This window comes from Idiotropiscis lumnitzeri, chromosome 9 (assembly GCF_059441095.1).
Source record: "Idiotropiscis lumnitzeri isolate Australia: NSW breed Sydney's pygmy pipehorse chromosome 9, RoL_Ilum_1.0, whole genome shotgun sequence".
Taxonomy (NCBI): domain Eukaryota; kingdom Metazoa; phylum Chordata; class Actinopteri; order Syngnathiformes; family Syngnathidae; genus Idiotropiscis; species Idiotropiscis lumnitzeri.
In genome coordinates, this window is record NC_142399.1 from 20,435,868 (window position 1) to 20,458,356 (window position 22,489).

The 22,489-nt window shown below is 42.7% G+C and overlaps 21 non-coding genes across 21 annotated transcripts in view; all 21 read left to right on the forward strand.

Annotated features, from left to right (window-relative positions):
* Window positions 1-3, forward strand: part of LOC148331052 (5S ribosomal RNA) — a 119-nt gene extending 116 nt beyond the window's left edge. Inside the window, exon 1 of the ribosomal RNA XR_015845286.1 lies at window positions 1-3. This exon is cut by the window's left edge and continues 116 nt beyond it. This is a non-coding gene — a ribosomal RNA (5S ribosomal RNA).
* Window positions 4-995: 992 nt separating this feature from the next.
* On the forward strand, window positions 996-1,114 carry LOC148331053 (5S ribosomal RNA). The gene has a single exon (XR_015845287.1). It is a non-coding gene; the product is annotated as a 5S ribosomal RNA (ribosomal RNA).
* Window positions 1,115-2,098: 984 nt separating this feature from the next.
* LOC148331054 (5S ribosomal RNA) lies at window positions 2,099-2,217 on the forward strand. The gene has a single exon (XR_015845288.1). It is a non-coding gene; the product is annotated as a 5S ribosomal RNA (ribosomal RNA).
* Window positions 2,218-3,217: 1,000 nt separating this feature from the next.
* LOC148331055 (5S ribosomal RNA) lies at window positions 3,218-3,336 on the forward strand. Its single transcript, XR_015845289.1, has one exon. It is a non-coding gene; the product is annotated as a 5S ribosomal RNA (ribosomal RNA).
* A 992-nt stretch (window positions 3,337-4,328) lies between these two features.
* On the forward strand, window positions 4,329-4,447 carry LOC148331056 (5S ribosomal RNA). Its single transcript, XR_015845290.1, has one exon. It is a non-coding gene; the product is annotated as a 5S ribosomal RNA (ribosomal RNA).
* Window positions 4,448-5,446: 999 nt separating this feature from the next.
* On the forward strand, window positions 5,447-5,565 carry LOC148331057 (5S ribosomal RNA). The gene has a single exon (XR_015845292.1). It is a non-coding gene; the product is annotated as a 5S ribosomal RNA (ribosomal RNA).
* Window positions 5,566-6,546: 981 nt separating this feature from the next.
* Window positions 6,547-6,665, forward strand: LOC148331058 (5S ribosomal RNA). Its single transcript, XR_015845293.1, has one exon. It is a non-coding gene; the product is annotated as a 5S ribosomal RNA (ribosomal RNA).
* Window positions 6,666-7,657: 992 nt separating this feature from the next.
* Window positions 7,658-7,776, forward strand: LOC148331059 (5S ribosomal RNA). Its single transcript, XR_015845406.1, has one exon. It is a non-coding gene; the product is annotated as a 5S ribosomal RNA (ribosomal RNA).
* A 992-nt stretch (window positions 7,777-8,768) lies between these two features.
* LOC148331060 (5S ribosomal RNA) lies at window positions 8,769-8,887 on the forward strand. The gene has a single exon (XR_015845294.1). It is a non-coding gene; the product is annotated as a 5S ribosomal RNA (ribosomal RNA).
* Window positions 8,888-9,882: 995 nt separating this feature from the next.
* On the forward strand, window positions 9,883-10,001 carry LOC148331061 (5S ribosomal RNA). The gene has a single exon (XR_015845295.1). It is a non-coding gene; the product is annotated as a 5S ribosomal RNA (ribosomal RNA).
* Window positions 10,002-10,993: 992 nt separating this feature from the next.
* On the forward strand, window positions 10,994-11,112 carry LOC148331062 (5S ribosomal RNA). Its single transcript, XR_015845296.1, has one exon. It is a non-coding gene; the product is annotated as a 5S ribosomal RNA (ribosomal RNA).
* A 984-nt stretch (window positions 11,113-12,096) lies between these two features.
* Window positions 12,097-12,215, forward strand: LOC148331063 (5S ribosomal RNA). The gene has a single exon (XR_015845298.1). It is a non-coding gene; the product is annotated as a 5S ribosomal RNA (ribosomal RNA).
* Window positions 12,216-13,214: 999 nt separating this feature from the next.
* On the forward strand, window positions 13,215-13,333 carry LOC148331064 (5S ribosomal RNA). The gene has a single exon (XR_015845299.1). It is a non-coding gene; the product is annotated as a 5S ribosomal RNA (ribosomal RNA).
* Window positions 13,334-14,317: 984 nt separating this feature from the next.
* On the forward strand, window positions 14,318-14,436 carry LOC148331065 (5S ribosomal RNA). Its single transcript, XR_015845416.1, has one exon. It is a non-coding gene; the product is annotated as a 5S ribosomal RNA (ribosomal RNA).
* Window positions 14,437-15,435: 999 nt separating this feature from the next.
* On the forward strand, window positions 15,436-15,554 carry LOC148331066 (5S ribosomal RNA). The gene has a single exon (XR_015845300.1). It is a non-coding gene; the product is annotated as a 5S ribosomal RNA (ribosomal RNA).
* A 984-nt stretch (window positions 15,555-16,538) lies between these two features.
* LOC148331067 (5S ribosomal RNA) lies at window positions 16,539-16,657 on the forward strand. The gene has a single exon (XR_015845301.1). It is a non-coding gene; the product is annotated as a 5S ribosomal RNA (ribosomal RNA).
* Window positions 16,658-17,652: 995 nt separating this feature from the next.
* Window positions 17,653-17,771, forward strand: LOC148331068 (5S ribosomal RNA). Its single transcript, XR_015845302.1, has one exon. It is a non-coding gene; the product is annotated as a 5S ribosomal RNA (ribosomal RNA).
* Window positions 17,772-18,763: 992 nt separating this feature from the next.
* On the forward strand, window positions 18,764-18,882 carry LOC148331069 (5S ribosomal RNA). Its single transcript, XR_015845303.1, has one exon. It is a non-coding gene; the product is annotated as a 5S ribosomal RNA (ribosomal RNA).
* Window positions 18,883-19,877: 995 nt separating this feature from the next.
* On the forward strand, window positions 19,878-19,996 carry LOC148331070 (5S ribosomal RNA). The gene has a single exon (XR_015845304.1). It is a non-coding gene; the product is annotated as a 5S ribosomal RNA (ribosomal RNA).
* A 992-nt stretch (window positions 19,997-20,988) lies between these two features.
* On the forward strand, window positions 20,989-21,107 carry LOC148331071 (5S ribosomal RNA). Its single transcript, XR_015845305.1, has one exon. It is a non-coding gene; the product is annotated as a 5S ribosomal RNA (ribosomal RNA).
* Window positions 21,108-22,107: 1,000 nt separating this feature from the next.
* On the forward strand, window positions 22,108-22,226 carry LOC148331072 (5S ribosomal RNA). The gene has a single exon (XR_015845306.1). It is a non-coding gene; the product is annotated as a 5S ribosomal RNA (ribosomal RNA).
* Window positions 22,227-22,489: the final 263 nt, after the last annotated feature.

The window sequence follows — 22,489 nt, forward strand, 5'->3', positions numbered from 1 at the left end:
GCTTTTGCACCGCAAAAATAAAAAAAACTTTTGACAAATGTAAGCAAGTATGCGAGCTGCTTTTTTATAAATTTCCACATATTCGCCTGACAGGCTGAGAGCACAAAATGCCAACATTCAGCGTCCCCTGCCTTTGGGTGTTGCTACAGTCTCGCCGTGGACGACTCGCAAATGCGTGTGGCAATTTGCAAATGCGTGTCTGGAGACTTGACTGTGGCTCCGGAGCCACACATTAAGACCAAAAGGGGACTCTCGTAGTCTACAGGTGTAGCAGACAGATGACCCGATGCAGTCCGGTTGGGTTGGTGCAGTGAGTGTTTACTAAATAAAAAGTTAATGAATCAATTTTAAAAAATGGCGTTTACTGAATGCAATAAAGGGAAGTATAGTTAATGTGGCAATTAGCAGGTGTGGAGAAGCTTCATTGATTTTTTTTAGCTTCACTGGTTATATCATTGGTTCTTATTTTATTAGTTCCACTTTATTCTTCCATTTATTCCAATGTAATTTAAATAATGTCAAATAAATGGTACATGACCATGGGTGGATAGCAGTGAACGCCCCCCCAAGTTATTGGTGTATATATTGGTGGTACGGGGCTGGTATAATATTAGTGCCCCCATGTGGTCCGAATGTGTAGCTACGGAGCCACACACAAGTCTCCTGACACGCATTTGCAAATCAGCACACGCATTTGCGAGTCGTCCGCGGCAGGACTGTAGCAAACGTCACCTGTAAGAAAAGGTCCCGTTTTTACAGGTCGCCCATCTACGGATTTTTGTCCGCATTTAACCATGTGTATGTGCCAACAAATCATTGTACACATTTGCTGATATTTGTCATATATCTGTGACTTCAATCATGCATTGTAGATTGTTGTGACACATTTGTGACTGTGGTTATAGTTTCAGATTCTTGTTACGTGTTTTTGGATTGAAGTATTTGCCACAATAAAGACAACATGTATAAAATGCAAAATTTTGAAAGGAATTCTCGCTTACGGCCATACTACCCTGAGAACGCCCGATCTCGTCCGATCTCGGAAGCTAAGCAGGGTCGGGCCTGGTTAGTACTTGGATGGGAGACCGCCTGGGAATACCAGGTGCTGTAAGCTTTTGCACCGCAAAAATAAAAAAAACTTTTGACAAATGTAAGCAAGTATGCGAGCTGCTTTTTTATAAATTCCCACATATTCGCCTGACAGGCTGAGAGCACATTCAGCGTCCCCTGCCTTTGGGTGTTGCTACAGTCTCGCCGTGGACGACTCGCAAATGCGTGTGGCAATTTGCAAATGCGTGTCTGGAGACTTGAGTGTGGCTCCGGAGCTCCACATTAAGACCAAAAGGGGACTCTCGTAGTCTACAGGTGTAGCAGACAGATGACCCGATGCAGTCCGGTTGGGTTGGTGCAGTGAGTGTTTACTAAATAAAAAGTTAATGAATCAATTTTAAACAATGGTGTTTACTGAATGCAATAAAGGGAAGTATAGTTAATGTGGCAATTAGCAGGTGTGGAGAAGCTTCATTCATTTTTTTTAGCTTCACTGGTTATATCATTGGTTCTTATTTTATTAGTTCCACTTTATTCTTCCATTTATTCCAATTTAATTTAAATAATGTCAAATAAATGGTACATGACCATGGGTGGATAGCAGTGAACGCCCCCCCAAGTTATTGGTGTATATATTGGTGGTACGGGGCTGGTATAATATTAGTGCCCCCATGTGGTCCGAATGTGTAGCTACGGAGCCACACACAAGTCTCCTGACACGCATTTGCAAATCAGCACACGCATTTGCGAGTCGTCCGCGGCAGGACTGTAGCAAACGTCACCTGTAAGAAAAGGTCCCGTTTTTACAGGTCGCCCATCTACGGATTTTTGTCCGCATTTAACCATGTGTATGTGCCAACAAATCATTGTACACATTTGCTGATATTTGTCATATATCTGTGACTTCAATCATCATGCATTGTAGATTGTTGTGACACATTTGTGACTGTGGTTATAGTTTCAGATTCTTGTTACGTGTTTTTGGATTGAAGTATTTGCCACAATAAAGACAACATGTATAAAATGCAAAATTTTGAAAGGAATTCTCGCTTACGGCCATACTACCCTGAGAACGCCCGATCTCGTCCGATCTCGGAAGCTAAGCAGGGTCGGGCCTGGTTAGTACTTGGATGGGAGACCGCCTGGGAATACCAGGTGCTGTAAGCTTTTGCACCGCAAAAAATAAATAAATAAAAAAAACTTTGACAAATCTAAGCAAGTATGCGAGCTGCTTTTTTATAAATTTCCACATATTCGCCTGACAGGCTGAGAGCACAAATTGCCAACATTCAGCGTCCCCTGCCTTTGGGTGTTGCTACAGTCTCGCCGTGGACGACTCGCAAATGCGTGTGGCAATTTGCAAATGCGTGTCTGGAGACTTGACTGTGGCTCCGGAGCCACACATTAAGACCAAAAGGGTACCCTCGGAGTCTACAGGTGTAGCAGACATATGACCCGATGCAGTCCGGTTGGGTTGGTGCAGTGAGTGTTTACTAAATAAAAAGTTAATGAATCAATTTTAAAAAATGGCGTTTACTGAATGCAATAAAGGGAAGTATAGTTAATGTGGCAATTAGCAGGTGTGGAGAAGCTTCATTCATTTTTTTTAGCTTCACTGGTTATATCATTGGTTCTTATTTTATTAGTTCCACTTTATTCTTCCATTTATTCCAATTTAATTTAAATAATGTCAAATAAATGGTACATGACCATGGGTGGATAGCAGTGAACGCCCCCCCAAGTTATTGGTGTATATATTGGTGGTACGGGGCTGGTATAATATTAGTGCCCCCATGTGGTCCGAATGTGTAGCTACGGAGCCACACACAAGTCTCCTGACACGCATTTGCAAATCAGCACACGCATTTGCGAGTCGTCCGCGGCAGGACTGTAGCAAACGTCACCTGTAAGAAAAGGTCCCGTTTTTACAGGTCGCCCATCTACGGATTTTTGTCCGCATTTAACCATGTGTATGTGCCAACAAATCATTGTACACATTTGCTGATATTTGTCATATATCTGTGACTTCAATCATGCATTGTAGATTGTTGTGACACATTTGTGACTGTGGTTATAGTTTCAGATTCTTGTTACGTATTTTTGGATTGAAGTATTTGCCACAATAAAGACAACATGTATAAAATGCAAAATTTTGAAAGGAATTCTCGCTTACGGCCATACTACCCTGAGAACGCCCGATCTCGTCCGATCTCGGAAGCTAAGCAGGGTCGGGCCTGGTTAGTACTTGGATGGGAGACCGCCTGGGAATACCAGGTGCTGTAAGCTTTTGCACCGCAAAAATAAAAAAAACTTTTGACAAATGTAAGCAAGTATGCGAGCTGCTTTTTTATAAATTTCCACATATTCGCCTGACAGGCTGAGAGCACAAAATGCCAACATTCAGCGTCCCCTGCCTTTGGGTGTTGCTACAGTCTCGCCGTGGACGACTCGCAAATGCGTGTGGCAATTTGCAAATGCGTGTCTGGAGACTTGACTGTGGCTCCGGAGCCACACATTAAGACCAAAAGGGGACTCTCGTAGTCTACAGGTGTAGCAGACAGATGACCCGATGCAGTCCGGTTGGGTTGGTGCAGTGAGTGTTTACTAAATAAAAAGTTAATGAATCAATTTTAAAAAATGGCGTTTACTGAATGCAATAAAGGGAAGTATAGTTAATGTGGCAATTAGCAGGTGTGGAGAAGCTTCATTGATTTTTTTTAGCTTCACTGGTTATATCATTGGTTCTTATTTTATTAGTTCCACTTTATTCTTCCATTTATTCCAATGTAATTTAAATAATGTCAAATAAATGGTACATGACCATGGGTGGATAGCAGTGAACGCCCCCCCAAGTTATTGGTGTATATATTGGTGGTACGGGGCTGGTATAATATTAGTGCCCCCATGTGGTCCGAATGTGTAGCTACGGAGCCACACACAAGTCTCCTGACACGCATTTGCAAATCAGCACACCCATTTGCGAGTCGTCCGCGGCAGGACTGTAGCAAACGTCACCTGTAAGAAAAGGTCCCGTTTTTACAGGTCGCCCATCTACGGATTTTTGTCCGCATTTAACCATATGTATGTGCCAACAAATCATTGTACACATTTGCTGATATTTGTCATATATCTGTGACTTCAATCATGCATTGTAGATTGTTGTGACACATTTGTGACTGTGGTTATAGTTTCAGATTCTTGTTACGTGTTTTTGGATTGAAGTATTTGCCACAATAAAGACAACATGTATAAAATGCAAAATTTTGAAAGGAATTCTCGCTTACGGCCATACTACCCTGAGAACGCCCGATCTCGTCCGATCTCGGAAGCTAAGCAGGGTCGGGCCTGGTTAGTACTTGGATGGGAGACCGCCTGGGAATACCAGGTGCTGTAAGCTTTTGCACCGCAAAAAATAAATAAATAAAAAAACTTGGACAAATCTAAGCAAGTATGCGAGCTGCTTTTTTATAAATTTCCACATATTCGCCTGACAGGCTGAGAGCACAAATTGCCAACATTCAGCGTCCCCTGCCTTTGGGTGTTGCTACAGTCTCGCCGTGGACGACTCGCAAATGCGTGTGGCAATTTGCAAATGCGTGTCTGGAGACTTGACTGTGGCTCCGGAGCCACACATTAAGACCAAAAGGGTACCCTCGGAGTCTACAGGTGTAGCAGACATATGACCCGATGCAGTCCGGTTGGGTTGGTGCAGTGAGTGTTTACTAAATAAAAAGTTAATGAATCAATTTTAAAAAATGGCGTTTACTGAATGCAATAAAGGGAAGTATAGTTAATGTGGCAATTAGCAGGTGTGGAGAAGCTTCATTCATTTTTTTTAGCTTCACTGGTTATATCATTGGTTCTTATTTTATTAGTTCCACTTTATTCTTCCATTTATTCCAATTTAATTTAAATAATGTCAAATAAATGGTACATGACCATGGGTGGATAGCAGTGAACGCCCCCCCAAGTTATTGGTGTATATATTGGTGGTACGGGGCTGGTATAATATTAGTGCCCCCATGTGGTCCGAATGTGTAGCTACGGAGCCACACACAAGTCTCCTGACACGCATTTGCAAATCAGCACACGCATTTGCGAGTCGTCCGCGGCAGGACTGTAGCAAACGTCACCTGTAAGAAAAGGTCCCGTTTTTACAGGTCGCCCATCTACGGATTTTTGTCCGCATTTAACCATGTGTATGTGCCAACAAATCATTGTACACATTTGCTGATATTTGTCATATATCTGTGACTTCAATCATGCATTGTAGATTGTTGTGACACATTTGTGACTGTGGTTATAGTTTCAGATTCTTGTTACGTGTTTTTGGATTGAAGTATTTGCCACAATAAAGACAACATGTATAAAATGCAAAATTTTGAAAGGAATTCTCGCTTACGGCCATACTACCCTGAGAACGCCCGATCTCGTCCGATCTCGGAAGCTAAGCAGGGTCGGGCCTGGTTAGTACTTGGATGGGAGACCGCCTGGGAATACCAGGTGCTGTAAGCTTTTGCACCGCAAAAATAAAAAAAACTTTTGACAAATGTAAGCAAGTATGCGAGCTGCTTTTTTATAAATTCCCACATATTCGCCTGACAGGCTGAGAGCACATTCAGCGTCCCCTGCCTTTGGGTGTTGCTACAGTCTCGCCGTGGACGACTCGCAAATGCGTGTGGCAATTTGCAAATGCGTGTCTGGAGACTTGACTGTGGCTCCGGAGCCACACATTAAGACCAAAAGGGGACTCTCGTAGTCTACAGGTGTAGCAGACAGATGACCCGATGCAGTCCGGTTGGGTTGGTGCAGTGAGTGTTTACTAAATAAAAAGTTAATGAATCAATTTTAAAAAATGGCGTTTACTGAATGCAATAAAGGGAAGTATAGTTAATGTGGCAATTAGCAGGTGTGGAGAAGCTTCATTGATTTTTTTTAGCTTCACTGGTTATATCATTGGTTCTTATTTTATTAGTTCCACTTTATTCTTCCATTTATTCCAATGTAATTTAAATAATGTCAAATAAATGGTACATGACCATGGGTGGATAGCAGTGAACGCCCCCCCAAGTTATTGGTGTATATATTGGTGGTACGGGGCTGGTATAATATTAGTGCCCCCATGTGGTCCGAATGTGTAGCTACGGAGCCACACACAAGTCTCCTGACACGCATTTGCAAATCAGCACACGCATTTGCGAGTCGTCCGCGGCAGGACTGTAGCAAACGTCACCTGTAAGAAAAGGTCCCGTTTTTACAGGTCGCCCATCTACGGATTTTTGTCCGCATTTAACCATGTGTATGTGCCAACAAATCATTGTACACATTTGCTGATATTTGTCATATATCTGTGACTTCAATCATGCATTGTAGATTGTTGTGACACATTTGTGACTGTGGTTATAGTTTCAGATTCTTGTTACGTGTTTTTGGATTGAAGTATTTGCCACAATAAAGACAACATGTATAAAATGCAAAATTTTGAAAGGAATTCTCGCTTACGGCCATACTACCCTGAGAACGCCCGATCTCGTCCGATCTCGGAAGCTAAGCAGGGTCGGGCCTGGTTAGTACTTGGATGGGAGACCGCCTGGGAATACCAGGTGCTGTAAGCTTTTGCACCGCAAAAATAAAAAAAACTTTTGACAAATGTAAGCAAGTATGCGAGCTGCTTTTTTATAAATTCCCACATATTCGCCTGACAGGCTGAGAGCACAAAATGCCAACATTCAGCGTCCCCTGCCTTTGGGTGTTGCTACAGTCTCGCCGTGGACGACTCGCAAATGCGTGTGGCAATTTGCAAATGCGTGTCTGGAGACTTGAGTGTGGCTCCGGAGCTCCACATTAAGACCAAAAGGGGACTCTCGTAGTCTACAGGTGTAGCAGACAGATGACCCGATGCAGTCCGGTTGGGTTGGTGCAGTGAGTGTTTACTAAATAAAAAGTTAATGAATCAATTTTAAAAAATGGTGTTTACTGAATGCAATAAAGGGAAGTATAGTTAATGTGGCAATTAGCAGGTGTGGAGAAGCTTCATTCATTTTTTTTAGCTTCACTGGTTATATCATTGGTTCTTATTTTATTAGTTCCACTTTATTCTTCCATTTATTCCAATTTAATTTAAATAATGTCAAATAAATGGTACATGACCATGGGTGGATAGCAGTGAACGCCCCCCCAAGTTATTGGTGTATATATTGGTGGTACGGGGCTGGTATAATATTAGTGCCCCCATGTGGTCCGAATGTGTAGCTACGGAGCCACACACAAGTCTCCTGACACGCATTTGCAAATCAGCACACGCATTTGCGAGTCGTCCGCGGCAGGACTGTAGCAAACGTCACCTGTAAGAAAAGGTCCCGTTTTTACAGGTCGCCCATCTACGGATTTTTGTCCGCATTTAACCATGTGTATGTGCCAACACATCATTGTACACATTTGCTGATATTTGTCATATATCTGTGACTTCAATCATGCATTGTAGATTGTTGTGACACATTTGTGACTGTGGTTATAGTTTCAGATTCTTGTTACGTGTTTTTGGATTGAAGTATTTGCCACAATAAAGACAACATGTATAAAATGCAAAATTTTGAAAGGAATTCTCGCTTACGGCCATACTACCCTGAGAACGCCCGATCTCGTCCGATCTCGGAAGCTAAGCCGGGTCGGGCCTGGTTAGTACTTGGATGGGAGACCGCCTGGGAATACCAGGTGCTGTAAGCTTTTGCACCGCAAAAATAAAAAAAACTTTTGACAAATGTAAGCAAGTATGCGAGCTGCTTTTTTATAAATTTCCACATATTCGCCTGACAGGCTGAGAGCACAAATTGCCAACATTCAGCGTCCCCTGCCTTTGGGTGTTGCTACAGTCTCGCCGTGGACGACTCGCAAATGCGTGTGGCAATTTGCAAATGCGTGTCTGGAGACTTGACTGTGGCTCCGGAGCCACACATTAAGACCAAAAGGGGACTCTCGTAGTCTACAGGTGTAGCAGACAGATGACCCGATGCAGTCCGGTTGGGTTGGTGCAGTGAGTGTTTACTAAATAAAAAGTTAATGAATCAATTTTAAAAAATGGCGTTTACTGAATGCAATAAAGGGAAGTATAGTTAATGTGGCAATTAGCAGGTGTGGAGAAGCTTCATTGATTTTTTTTAGCTTCACTGGTTATATCATTGGTTCTTATTTTATTAGTTCCACTTTATTCTTCCATTTATTCCAATGTAATTTAAATAATGTCAAATAAATGGTACATGACCATGGGTGGATAGCAGTGAACGCCCCCCCAAGTTATTGGTGTATATATTGGTGGTACGGGGCTGGTATAATATTAGTGCCCCCATGTGGTCCGAATGTGTAGCTACGGAGCCACACACAAGTCTCCTGACACGCATTTGCAAATCAGCACACCCATTTGCGAGTCGTCCGCGGCAGGACTGTAGCAAACGTCACCTGTAAGAAAAGGTCCCGTTTTTACAGGTCGCCCATCTACGGATTTTTGTCCGCATTTAACCATGTGTATGTGCCAACAAATCATTGTACACATTTGCTGATATTTGTCATATATCTGTGACTTCAATCATGCATTGTAGATTGTTGTGACACATTTGTGACTGTGGTTATAGTTTCAGATTCTTGTTACGTGTTTTTGGATTGAAGTATTTGCCACAATAAAGACAACATGTATAAAATGCAAAATTTTGAAAGGAATTCTCGCTTACGGCCATACTACCCTGAGAACGCCCGATCTCGTCCGATCTCGGAAGCTAAGCAGGGTCGGGCCTGGTTAGTACTTGGATGGGAGACCGCCTGGGAATACCAGGTGCTGTAAGCTTTTGCACCGCAAAAATAAAAAAAACTTTTGACAAATGTAAGCAAGTATGCGAGCTGCTTTTTTATAAATTCCCACATATTCGCCTGACAGGCTGAGAGCACAAAATGCCAACATTCAGCGTCCCCTGCCTTTGGGTGTTGCTACAGTCTCGCCGTGGACGACTCGCAAATGCGTGTGGCAATTTGCAAATGCGTGTCTGGAGACTTGAGTGTGGCTCCGGAGCTCCACATTAAGACCAAAAGGGGACTCTCGTAGTCTACAGGTGTAGCAGACAGATGACCCGATGCAGTCCGGTTGGGTTGGTGCAGTGAGTGTTTACTAAATAAAAAGTTAATGAATCAATTTTAAACAATGGTGTTTACTGAATGCAATAAAGGGAAGTATAGTTAATGTGGCAATTAGCAGGTGTGGAGAAGCTTCATTCATTTTTTTTAGCTTCACTGGTTATATCATTGGTTCTTATTTTATTAGTTCCACTTTATTCTTCCATTTATTCCAATTTAATTTAAATAATGTCAAATAAATGGTACATGACCATGGGTGGATAGCAGTGAACGCCCCCCCAAGTTATTGGTGTATATATTGGTGGTACGGGGCTGGTATAATATTAGTGCCCCCATGTGGTCCGAATGTGTAGCTACGGAGCCACACACAAGTCTCCTGACACGCATTTGCAAATCAGCACACGCATTTGCGAGTCGTCCGCGGCAGGACTGTAGCAAACGTCACCTGTAAGAAAAGGTCCCGTTTTTACAGGTCGCCCATCTACGGATTTTTGTCCGCATTTAACCATGTGTATGTGCCAACAAATCATTGTACACATTTGCTGATATTTGTCATATATCTGTGACTTCAATCATCATGCATTGTAGATTGTTGTGACACATTTGTGACTGTGGTTATAGTTTCAGATTCTTGTTACGTGTTTTTGGATTGAAGTATTTGCCACAATAAAGACAACATGTATAAAATGCAAAATTTTGAAAGGAATTCTCGCTTACGGCCATACTACCCTGAGAACGCCCGATCTCGTCCGATCTCGGAAGCTAAGCAGGGTCGGGCCTGGTTAGTACTTGGATGGGAGACCGCCTGGGAATACCAGGTGCTGTAAGCTTTTGCACCGCAAAAATAAAAAAAACTTTTGACAAATGTAAGCAAGTATGCGAGCTGCTTTTTTATAAATTTCCACATATTCGCCTGACAGGCTGAGAGCACAAATTGCCAACATTCAGCGTCCCCTGCCTTTGGGTGTTGCTACAGTCTCGCCGTGGACGACTCGCAAATGCGTGTGGCAATTTGCAAATGCGTGTCTGGAGACTTGACTGTGGCTCCGGAGCCACACATTAAGACCAAAAGGGTACCCTCGGAGTCTACAGGTGTAGCAGACATATGACCCGATGCAGTCCGGTTGGGTTGGTGCAGTGAGTGTTTACTAAATAAAAAGTTAATGAATCAATTTTAAAAAATGGCGTTTACTGAATGCAATAAAGGGAAGTATAGTTAATGTGGCAATTAGCAGGTGTGGAGAAGCTTCATTCATTTTTTTTAGCTTCACTGGTTATATCATTGGTTCTTATTTTATTAGTTCCACTTTATTCTTCCATTTATTCCAATTTAATTTAAATAATGTCAAATAAATGGTACATGACCATGGGTGGATAGCAGTGAACGCCCCCCCAAGTTATTGGTGTATATATTGGTGGTACGGGGCTGGTATAATATTAGTGCCCCCATGTGGTCCGAATGTGTAGCTACGGAGCCACACACAAGTCTCCTGACACGCATTTGCAAATCAGCACACGCATTTGCGAGTCGTCCGCGGCAGGACTGTAGCAAACGTCACCTGTAAGAAAAGGTCCCGTTTTTACAGGTCGCCCATCTACGGATTTTTGTCCGCATTTAACCATGTGTATGTGCCAACAAATCATTGTACACATTTGCTGATATTTGTCATATATCTGTGACTTCAATCATGCATTGTAGATTGTTGTGACACATTTGTGACTGTGGTTATAGTTTCAGATTCTTGTTACGTGTTTTTGGATTGAAGTATTTGCCACAATAAAGACAACATGTATAAAATGCAAAATTTTGAAAGGAATTCTCGCTTACGGCCATACTACCCTGAGAACGCCCGATCTCGTCCGATCTCGGAAGCTAAGCAGGGTCGGGCCTGGTTAGTACTTGGATGGGAGACCGCCTGGGAATACCAGGTGCTGTAAGCTTTTGCACCGCAAAAATAAAAAAAACTTTTGACAAATGTATGCGAGCTGCTTTTTTATAAATTCCCACATATTCGCCTGACAGGCTGAGAGCACAAAATGCCAACATTCAGCGTCCCCTGCCTTTGGGTGTTGCTACAGTCTCGCCGTGGACGACTCGCAAATGCGTGTGGCAATTTGCAAATGCGTGTCTGGAGACTTGACTGTGGCTCCGGAGCCACACATTAAGACCAAAAGGGGACTCTCGTAGTCTACAGGTGTAGCAGACAGATGACCCGATGCAGTCCGGTTGGGTTGGTGCAGTGAGTGTTTACTAAATAAAAAGTTAATGAATCAATTTTAAAAAATGGCGTTTACTGAATGCAATAAAGGGAAGTATAGTTAATGTGGCAATTAGCAGGTGTGGAGAAGCTTCATTGATTTTTTTTAGCTTCACTGGTTATATCATTGGTTCTTATTTTATTAGTTCCACTTTATTCTTCCATTTATTCCAATGTAATTTAAATAATGTCAAATAAATGGTACATGACCATGGGTGGATAGCAGTGAACGCCCCCCCAAGTTATTGGTGTATATATTGGTGGTACGGGGCTGGTATAATATTAGTGCCCCCATGTGGTCCGAATGTGTAGCTACGGAGCCACACACAAGTCTCCTGACACGCATTTGCAAATCAGCACACCCATTTGCGAGTCGTCCGCGGCAGGACTGTAGCAAACGTCACCTGTAAGAAAAGGTCCCGTTTTTACAGGTCGCCCATCTACGGATTTTTGTCCGCATTTAACCATGTGTATGTGCCAACAAATCATTGTACACATTTGCTGATATTTGTCATATATCTGTGACTTCAATCATGCATTGTAGATTGTTGTGACACATTTGTGACTGTGGTTATAGTTTCAGATTCTTGTTACGTGTTTTTGGATTGAAGTATTTGCCACAATAAAGACAACATGTATAAAATGCAAAATTTTGAAAGGAATTCTCGCTTACGGCCATACTACCCTGAGAACGCCCGATCTCGTCCGATCTCGGAAGCTAAGCAGGGTCGGGCCTGGTTAGTACTTGGATGGGAGACCGCCTGGGAATACCAGGTGCTGTAAGCTTTTGCACCGCAAAAAATAAATAAATAAAAAAACTTTGACAAATCTAAGCAAGTATGCGAGCTGCTTTTTTATAAATTTCCACATATTCGCCTGACAGGCTGAGAGCACAAATTGCCAACATTCAGCGTCCCCTGCCTTTGGGTGTTGCTACAGTCTCGCCGTGGACGACTCGCAAATGCGTGTGGCAATTTGCAAATGCGTGTCTGGAGACTTGACTGTGGCTCCGGAGCCACACATTAAGACCAAAAGGGTACCCTCGGAGTCTACAGGTGTAGCAGACATATGACCCGATGCAGTCCGGTTGGGTTGGTGCAGTGAGTGTTTACTAAATAAAAAGTTAATGAATCAATTTTAAAAAATGGCGTTTACTGAATGCAATAAAGGGAAGTATAGTTAATGTGGCAATTAGCAGGTGTGGAGAAGCTTCATTCATTTTTTTTAGCTTCACTGGTTATATCATTGGTTCTTATTTTATTAGTTCCACTTTATTCTTCCATTTATTCCAATTTAATTTAAATAATGTCAAATAAATGGTACATGACCATGGGTGGATAGCAGTGAACGCCCCCCCAAGTTATTGGTGTATATATTGGTGGTACGGGGCTGGTATAATATTAGTGCCCCCATGTGGTCCGAATGTGTAGCTACGGAGCCACACACAAGTCTCCTGACACGCATTTGCAAATCAGCACACGCATTTGCGAGTCGTCCGCGGCAGGACTGTAGCAAACGTCACCTGTAAGAAAAGGTCCCGTTTTTACAGGTCGCCCATCTACGGATTTTTGTCCGCATTTAACCATGTGTATGTGCCAACAAATCATTGTACACATTTGCTGATATTTGTCATATATCTGTGACTTCAATCATGCATTGTAGATTGTTGTGACACATTTGTGACTGTGGTTATAGTTTCAGATTCTTGTTACGTGTTTTTGGATTGAAGTATTTGCCACAATAAAGACAACATGTATAAAATGCAAAATTTTGAAAGGAATTCTCGCTTACGGCCATACTACCCTGAGAACGCCCGATCTCGTCCGATCTCGGAAGCTAAGCAGGGTCGGGCCTGGTTAGTACTTGGATGGGAGACCGCCTGGGAATACCAGGTGCTGTAAGCTTTTGCACCGCAAAAATAAAAAAAACTTTTGACAAATGTATGCGAGCTGCTTTTTTATAAATTCCCACATATTCGCCTGACAGGCTGAGAGCACAAAATGCCAACATTCAGCGTCCCCTGCCTTTGGGTGTTGCTACAGTCTCGCCGTGGACGACTCGCAAATGCGTGTGGCAATTTGCAAATGCGTGTCTGGAGACTTGACTGTGGCTCCGGAGCCACACATTAAGACCAAAAGGGGACTCTCGTAGTCTACAGGTGTAGCAGACAGATGACCCGATGCAGTCCGGTTGGGTTGGTGCAGTGAGTGTTTACTAAATAAAAAGTTAATGAATCAATTTTAAAAAATGGCGTTTACTGAATGCAATAAAGGGAAGTATAGTTAATGTGGCAATTAGCAGGTGTGGAGAAGCTTCATTGATTTTTTTTAGCTTCACTGGTTATATCATTGGTTCTTATTTTATTAGTTCCACTTTATTCTTCCATTTATTCCAATGTAATTTAAATAATGTCAAATAAATGGTACATGACCATGGGTGGATAGCAGTGAACGCCCCCCCAAGTTATTGGTGTATATATTGGTGGTACGGGGCTGGTATAATATTAGTGCCCCCATGTGGTCCGAATGTGTAGCTACGGAGCCACACACAAGTCTCCTGACACGCATTTGCAAATCAGCACACCCATTTGCGAGTCGTCCGCGGCAGGACTGTAGCAAACGTCACCTGTAAGAAAAGGTCCCGTTTTTACAGGTCGCCCATCTACGGATTTTTGTCCGCATTTAACCATGTGTATGTGCCAACAAATCATTGTACACATTTGCTGATATTTGTCATATATCTGTGACTTCAATCATGCATTGTAGATTGTTGTGACACATTTGTGACTGTGGTTATAGTTTCAGATTCTTGTTACGTGTTTTTGGATTGAAGTATTTGCCACAATAAAGACAACATGTATAAAATGCAAAATTTTGAAAGGAATTCTCGCTTACGGCCATACTACCCTGAGAACGCCCGATCTCGCCCGATCTCGGAAGCTAAGCAGGGTCGGGCCTGGTTAGTACTTGGATGGGAGACCGCCTGGGAATACCAGGTGCTGTAAGCTTTTGCACCGCAAAAAATAAATAAATAAAAAAACTTTGACAAATCTAAGCAAGTATGCGAGCTGCTTTTTTATAAATTTCCACATATTCGCCTGACAGGCTGAGAGCACAAATTGCCAACATTCAGCGTCCCCTGCCTTTGGGTGTTGCTACAGTCTCGCCGTGGACGACTCGCAAATGCGTGTGGCAATTTGCAAATGCGTGTCTGGAGACTTGACTGTGGCTCCGGAGCCACACATTAAGACCAAAAGGGTACCCTCGGAGTCTACAGGTGTAGCAGACATATGACCCGATGCAGTCCGGTTGGGTTGGTGCAGTGAGTGTTTACTAAATAAAAAGTTAATGAATCAATTTTAAAAAATGGCGTTTACTGAATGCAATAAAGGGAAGTATAGTTAATGTGGCAATTAGCAGGTGTGGAGAAGCTTCATTCATTTTTTTTAGCTTCACTGGTTATATCATTGGTTCTTATTTTATTAGTTCCACTTTATTCTTCCATTTATTCCAATTTAATTTAAATAATGTCAAATAAATGGTACATGACCATGGGTGGATAGCAGTGAACGCCCCCCCAAGTTATTGGTGTATATATTGGTGGTACGGGGCTGGTATAATATTAGTGCCCCCATGTGGTCCGAATGTGTAGCTACGGAGCCACACACAAGTCTCCTGACACGCATTTGCAAATCAGCACACGCATTTGCGAGTCGTCCGCGGCAGGACTGTAGCAAACGTCACCTGTAAGAAAAGGTCCCGTTTTTACAGGTCGCCCATCTACGGATTTTTGTCCGCATTTAACCATGTGTATGTGCCAACAAATCATTGTACACATTTGCTGATATTTGTCATATATCTGTGACTTCAATCATGCATTGTAGATTGTTGTGACACATTTGTGACTGTGGTTATAGTTTCAGATTCTTGTTACGTGTTTTTGGATTGAAGTATTTGCCACAATAAAGACAACATGTATAAAATGCAAAATTTTGAAAGGAATTCTCGCTTACGGCCATACTACCCTGAGAACGCCCGATCTCGTCCGATCTCGGAAGCTAAGCAGGGTCGGGCCTGGTTAGTACTTGGATGGGAGACCGCCTGGGAATACCAGGTGCTGTAAGCTTTTGCACCGCAAAAATAAAAAAAACTTTTGACAAATGTATGCGAGCTGCTTTTTTATAAATTCCCACATATTCGCCTGACAGGCTGAGAGCACAAAATGCCAACATTCAGCGTCCCCTGCCTTTGGGTGTTGCTACAGTCTCGCCGTGGACGACTCGCAAATGCGTGTGGCAATTTGCAAATGCGTGTCTGGAGACTTGACTGTGGCTCCGGAGCTCCACATTAAGACCAAAAGGGGACTCTCGTAGTCTACAGGTGTAGCAGACAGATGACCCGATGCAGTCCGGTTGGGTTGGTGCAGTGAGTGTTTACTAAATAAAAAGTTAATGAATCAATTTTAAAAAATGGCGTTTACTGAATGCAATAAAGGGAAGTATAGTTAATGTGGCAATTAGCAGGTGTGGAGAAGCTTCATTGATTTTTTTTAGCTTCACTGGTTATATCATTGGTTCTTATTTTATTAGTTCCACTTTATTCTTCCATTTATTCCAATGTAATTTAAATAATGTCAAATAAATGGTACATGACCATGGGTGGATAGCAGTGAACGCCCCCCCAAGTTATTGGTGTATATATTGGTGGTACGGGGCTGGTATAATATTAGTGCCCCCATGTGGTCCGAATGTGTAGCTACGGAGCCACACACAAGTCTCCTGACACGCATTTGCAAATCAGCACACCCATTTGCGAGTCGTCCGCGGCAGGACTGTAGCAAACGTCACCTGTAAGAAAAGGTCCCGTTTTTACAGGTCGCCCATCTACGGATTTTTGTCCGCATTTAACCATGTGTATGTGCCAACAAATCATTGTACACATTTGCTGATATTTGTCATATATCTGTGACTTCAATCATGCATTGTAGATTGTTGTGACACATTTGTGACTGTGGTTATAGTTTCAGATTCTTGTTACGTGTTTTTGGATTGAAGTATTTGCCACAATAAAGACAACATGTATAAAATGCAAAATTTTGAAAGGAATTCTCGCTTACGGCCATACTACCCTGAGAACGCCCGATCTCGTCCGATCTCGGAAGCTAAGCAGGGTCGGGCCTGGTTAGTACTTGGATGGGAGACCGCCTGGGAATACCAGGTGCTGTAAGCTTTTGCACCGCAAAAATAAAAAAAACTTTTGACAAATGTAAGCAAGTATGCGAGCTGCTTTTTTATAAATTCCCACATATTCGCCTGACAGGCTGAGAGCACAAAATGCCAACATTCAGCGTCCCCTGCCTTTGGGTGTTGCTACAGTCTCGCCGTGGACGACTCGCAAATGCGTGTGGCAATTTGCAAATGCGTGTCTGGAGACTTGAGTGTGGCTCCGGAGCTCCACATTAAGACCAAAAGGGGACTCTCGTAGTCTACAGGTGTAGCAGACAGATGACCCGATGCAGTCCGGTTGGGTTGGTGCAGTGAGTGTTTACTAAATAAAAAGTTAATGAATCAATTTTAAACAATGGTGTTTACTGAATGCAATAAAGGGAAGTATAGTTAATGTGGCAATTAGCAGGTGTGGAGAAGCTTCATTCATTTTTTTTAGCTTCACTGGTTATATCATTGGTTCTTATTTTATTAGTTCCACTTTATTCTTCCATTTATTCCAATTTAATTTAAATAATGTCAAATAAATGGTACATGACCATGGGTGGATAGCAGTGAACGCCCCCCCAAGTTATTGGTGTATATATTGGTGGTACGGGGCTGGTATAATATTAGTGCCCCCATGTGGTCCGAATGTGTAGCTACGGAGCCACACACAAGTCTCCTGACACGCATTTGCAAATCAGCACACGCATTTGCGAGTCGTCCGCGGCAGGACTGTAGCAAACGTCACCTGTAAGAAAAGGTCCCGTTTTTACAGGTCGCCCATCTACGGATTTTTGTCCGCATTTAACCATGTGTATGTGCCAACAAATCATTGTACACATTTGCTGATATTTGTCATATATCTGTGACTTCAATCATCATGCATTGTAGATTGTTGTGACACATTTGTGACTGTGGTTATAGTTTCAGATTCTTGTTACGTGTTTTTGGATTGAAGTATTTGCCACAATAAAGACAACATGTATAAAATGCAAAATTTTGAAAGGAATTCTCGCTTACGGCCATACTACCCTGAGAACGCCCGATCTCGTCCGATCTCGGAAGCTAAGCAGGGTCGGGCCTGGTTAGTACTTGGATGGGAGACCGCCTGGGAATACCAGGTGCTGTAAGCTTTTGCACCGCAAAAATAAAAAAAACTTTTGACAAATGTAAGCAAGTATGCGAGCTGCTTTTTTATAAATTTCCACATATTCGCCTGACAGGCTGAGAGCACAAATTGCCAACATTCAGCGTCCCCTGCCTTTGGGTGTTGCTACAGTCTCGCCGTGGACGACTCGCAAATGCGTGTGGCAATTTGCAAATGCGTGTCTGGAGACTTGACTGTGGCTCCGGAGCCACACATTAAGACCAAAAGGGTACCCTCGGAGTCTACAGGTGTAGCAGACATATGACCCGATGCAGTCCGGTTGGGTTGGTGCAGTGAGTGTTTACTAAATAAAAAGTTAATGAATCAATTTTAAAAAATGGCGTTTACTGAATGCAATAAAGGGAAGTATAGTTAATGTGGCAATTAGCAGGTGTGGAGAAGCTTCATTCATTTTTTTTAGCTTCACTGGTTATATCATTGGTTCTTATTTTATTAGTTCCACTTTATTCTTCCATTTATTCCAATTTAATTTAAATAATGTCAAATAAATGGTACATGACCATGGGTGGATAGCAGTGAACGCCCCCCCAAGTTATTGGTGTATATATTGGTGGTACGGGGCTGGTATAATATTAGTGCCCCCATGTGGTCCGAATGTGTAGCTACGGAGCCACACACAAGTCTCCTGACACGCATTTGCAAATCAGCACACGCATTTGCGAGTCGTCCGCGGCAGGACTGTAGCAAACGTCACCTGTAAGAAAAGGTCCCGTTTTTACAGGTCGCCCATCTACGGATTTTTGTCCGCATTTAACCATGTGTATGTGCCAACAAATCATTGTACACATTTGCTGATATTTGTCATATATCTGTGACTTCAATCATGCATTGTAGATTGTTGTGACACATTTGTGACTGTGGTTATAGTTTCAGATTCTTGTTACGTGTTTTTGGATTGAAGTATTTGCCACAATAAAGACAACATGTATAAAATGCAAAATTTTGAAAGGAATTCTCGCTTACGGCCATACTACCCTGAGAACGCCCGATCTCGTCCGATCTCGGAAGCTAAGCAGGGTCGGGCCTGGTTAGTACTTGGATGGGAGACCGCCTGGGAATACCAGGTGCTGTAAGCTTTTGCACCGCAAAAATAAAAAAAACTTTTGACAAATGTAAGCAAGTATGCGAGCTGCTTTTTTATAAATTCCCACATATTCGCCTGACAGGCTGAGAGCACAAAATGCCAACATTCAGCGTCCCCTGCCTTTGGGTGTTGCTACAGTCTCGCCGTGGACGACTCGCAAATGCGTGTGGCAATTTGCAAATGCGTGTCTGGAGACTTGAGTGTGGCTCCGGAGCTCCACATTAAGACCAAAAGGGGACTCTCGTAGTCTACAGGTGTAGCAGACAGATGACCCGATGCAGTCCGGTTGGGTTGGTGCAGTGAGTGTTTACTAAATAAAAAGTTAATGAATCAATTTTAAACAATGGTGTTTACTGAATGCAATAAAGGGAAGTATAGTTAATGTGGCAATTAGCAGGTGTGGAGAAGCTTCATTCATTTTTTTTAGCTTCACTGGTTATATCATTGGTTCTTATTTTATTAGTTCCACTTTATTCTTCCATTTATTCCAATTTAATTTAAATAATGTCAAATAAATGGTACATGACCATGGGTGGATAGCAGTGAACGCCCCCCCAAGTTATTGGTGTATATATTGGTGGTACGGGGCTGGTATAATATTAGTGCCCCCATGTGGTCCGAATGTGTAGCTACGGAGCCACACACAAGTCTCCTGACACGCATTTGCAAATCAGCACACGCATTTGCGAGTCGTCCGCGGCAGGACTGTAGCAAACGTCACCTGTAAGAAAAGGTCCCGTTTTTACAGGTCGCCCATCTACGGATTTTTGTCCGCATTTAACCATGTGTATGTGCCAACAAATCATTGTACACATTTGCTGATATTTGTCATATATCTGTGACTTCAATCATCATGCATTGTAGATTGTTGTGACACATTTGTGACTGTGGTTATAGTTTCAGATTCTTGTTACGTGTTTTTGGATTGAAGTATTTGCCACAATAAAGACAACATGTATAAAATGCAAAATTTTGAAAGGAATTCTCGCTTACGGCCATACTACCCTGAGAACGCCCGATCTCGTCCGATCTCGGAAGCTAAGCAGGGTCGGGCCTGGTTAGTACTTGGATGGGAGACCGCCTGGGAATACCAGGTGCTGTAAGCTTTTGCACCGCAAAAATAAAAAAAACTTTTGACAAATGTAAGCAAGTATGCGAGCTGCTTTTTTATAAATTTCCACATATTCGCCTGACAGGCTGAGAGCACAAATTGCCAACATTCAGCGTCCCCTGCCTTTGGGTGTTGCTACAGTCTCGCCGTGGACGACTCGCAAATGCGTGTGGCAATTTGCAAATGCGTGTCTGGAGACTTGACTGTGGCTCCGGAGCCACACATTAAGACCAAAAGGGTACCCTCGGAGTCTACAGGTGTAGCAGACATATGACCCGATGCAGTCCGGTTGGGTTGGTGCAGTGAGTGTTTACTAAATAAAAAGTTAATGAATCAATTTTAAAAAATGGCGTTTACTGAATGCAATAAAGGGAAGTATAGTTAATGTGGCAATTAGCAGGTGTGGAGAAGCTTCATTCATTTTTTTTAGCTTCACTGGTTATATCATTGGTTCTTATTTTATTAGTTCCACTTTATTCTTCCATTTATTCCAATTTAATTTAAATAATGTCAAATAAATGGTACATGACCATGGGTGGATAGCAGTGAACGCCCCCCCAAGTTATTGGTGTATATATTGGTGGTACGGGGCTGGTATAATATTAGTGCCCCCATGTGGTCCGAATGTGTAGCTACGGAGCCACACACAAGTCTCCTGACACGCATTTGCAAATCAGCACACGCATTTGCGAGTCGTCCGCGGCAGGACTGTAGCAAACGTCACCTGTAAGAAAAGGTCCCGTTTTTACAGGTCGCCCATCTACGGATTTTTGTCCGCATTTAACCATGTGTATGTGCCAACAAATCATTGTACACATTTGCTGATATTTGTCATATATCTGTGACTTCAATCATGCATTGTAGATTGTTGTGACACATTTGTGACTGTGGTTATAGTTTCAGATTCTTGTTACGTGTTTTTGGATTGAAGTATTTGCCACAATAAAGACAACATGTATAAAATGCAAAATTTTGAAAGGAATTCTCGCTTACGGCCATACTACCCTGAGAACGCCCGATCTCGTCCGATCTCGGAAGCTAAGCAGGGTCGGGCCTGGTTAGTACTTGGATGGGAGACCGCCTGGGAATACCAGGTGCTGTAAGCTTTTGCACCGCAAAAAATAAATAAATAAAAAAAACTTTGACAAATCTAAGCAAGTATGCGAGCTGCTTTTTTATAAATTTCCACATATTCGCCTGACAGGCTGAGAGCACAAATTGCCAACATTCAGCGTCCCCTGCCTTTGGGTGTTGCTACAGTCTCGCCGTGGACGACTCGCAAATGCGTGTGGCAATTTGCAAATGCGTGTCTGGAGACTTGACTGTGGCTCCGGAGCCACACATTAAGACCAAAAGGGTACCCTCGGAGTCTACAGGTGTAGCAGACATATGACCCGATGCAGTCCGGTTGGGTTGGTGCAGTGAGTGTTTACTAAATAAAAAGTTAATGAATCAATTTTAAAAAATGGCGTTTACTGAATGCAATAAAGGGAAGTATAGTTAATGTGGCAATTAGCAGGTGTGGAGAAGCTTCATTCATTTTTTTTAGCTTCACTGGTTATATCATTGGTTCTTATTTTATTAGTTCCACTTTATTCTTCCATTTATTCCAATTTAATTTAAATAATGTCAAATAAATGGTACATGACCATGGGTGGATAGCAGTGAACGCCCCCCCAAGTTATTGGTGTATATATTGGTGGTACGGGGCTGGTATAATATTAGTGCCCCCATGTGGTCCGAATGTGTAGCTACGGAGCCACACACAAGTCTCCTGACACGCATTTGCAAATCAGCACACGCATTTGCGAGTCGTCCGCGGCAGGACTGTAGCAAACGTCACCTGTAAGAAAAGGTCCCGTTTTTACAGGTCGCCCATCTACGGATTTTTGTCCGCATTTAACCATGTGTATGTGCCAACAAATCATTGTACACATTTGCTGATATTTGTCATATATCTGTGACTTCAATCATGCATTGTAGATTGTTGTGACACATTTGTGACTGTGGTTATAGTTTCAGATTCTTGTTACGTGTTTTTGGATTGAAGTATTTGCCACAATAAAGACAACATGTATAAAATGCAAAATTTTGAAAGGAATTCTCGCTTACGGCCATACTACCCTGAGAACGCCCGATCTCGTCCGATCTCGGAAGCTAAGCAGGGTCGGGCCTGGTTAGTACTTGGATGGGAGACCGCCTGGGAATACCAGGTGCTGTAAGCTTTTGCACCGCAAAAATAAAAAAAACTTTTGACAAATGTAAGCAAGTATGCGAGCTGCTTTTTTATAAATTTCCACATATTCGCCTGACAGGCTGAGAGCACAAATTGCCAACATTCAGCGTCCCCTGCCTTTGGGTGTTGCTACAGTCTCGCCGTGGACGACTCGCAAATGCGTGTGGCAATTTGCAAATGCGTGTCTGGAGACTTGACTGTGGCTCCGGAGCCACACATTAAGACCAAAAGGGTACCCTCGGAGTCTACAGG